Below are 1,124 nucleotides of genomic sequence, written 5' to 3'. Positions count from 1 at the left end.
TTTGTGTCTGTTTAGTCCATTTGAGGATGGTCTGCCCCATGTACCATGGCTAGGGTTGGATTGGAGGGAGAGAACAGAGGTAGGAAAAATGATGATTTTTAAGTCTATAAAGCCATAATTTAATTCAAATAAGCTGATCTCAGACAAGCTTGTCCTGTGTGCTAGTTTAAACGACAGCAGCACCAGCACAGTGACAAGGCTAGGGAGTGTGAAGGTCAATCCCAGACCTTGCTTTACACTGGTTGGAGAATCTGGGTCCTCTGGCTGGAGGGAAGGGAGCAGCTGTAGCCCAAGAGACTATGGCCACAATGGGGCTCTTTTAGGAGTGGATGGTCCGGTCACCCCCCTAGCCACTCTCTTCTCTGGGACCCTCCACTTCTGGTTGACTTTTTCTGAGGTCCAGCCTTCCGTCCACTCCTTTAGTGCCTTGAATCTCATTCGAAAGCAGCCCACTCCCCATTTCCTCCCTCTCCTCTGGCTACCTTGATGTAATTCTCCCCCCACCCCCAATATCTCTCCTAAGACAGACATCAAAAGATGCCCTAACAGTCACTTCCCAAATGGTGCTTTCTAAAACACCATCACTATACTGGGGTCAGTTTCTCTGCATCTCTCTCATCTTCAGAATGTAAAGGGCAGAGGTTGTGACTCCGTGTCCCATGCAGCCCCAGCACATTGTGGGGTTTTAGGCATGTTTGGCAATAAAAATGACTACACTAGACCAAAGGGGGTGTGAGGAATGAAGCATTAACTTGGTTGTTCCAGTTGTGAACCAGGTCTCAGGGCAGACCCTGGAGCTGCTATCGGTTAGGAAGTTGTATGTGCCTTGAAATGTCCACTACCCGAGTACCCAGCATCTGGTAGGCCTGGGGGTGCTGGGGGCCAAGGAGGAAACTTGACCTTGTGGTGCTGCCCCCTCCCCAGCCCGTGTGCCATCACTAGGTGTGCGTGATGCTAGATTAGTGCTGCTGGTTCCTTACCAATTGTGCTTGCTTCTCGTAAGTTATTTATAAAGAGAAATCACTAATGGACTCTACTGGTTCCAGTGCTTGTGCACCGGATGAACGATCACCTGTATGTTTGTATAATTAATTGCCATAATAAACTTTGATGAATTACATGTA

The 1,124-nt window shown here is 48.3% G+C and overlaps 1 pseudogene; it reads left to right on the top strand.

The window, feature by feature from the left end:
• LOC103609080 overlaps positions 1-1,124 on the top strand; it is a 3,660-nt pseudogene extending 2,536 nt beyond the window's left edge.

The sequence above is a fragment of the Galeopterus variegatus genome, unplaced genomic scaffold, assembly GCF_000696425.1.
Source record: "Galeopterus variegatus unplaced genomic scaffold, G_variegatus-3.0.2 Scaffold9147, whole genome shotgun sequence".
Classification (NCBI taxonomy): Eukaryota; Metazoa; Chordata; class Mammalia; order Dermoptera; family Cynocephalidae; genus Galeopterus; species Galeopterus variegatus.
This window is presented reverse-complemented; position numbering and strand designations above follow the sequence as displayed.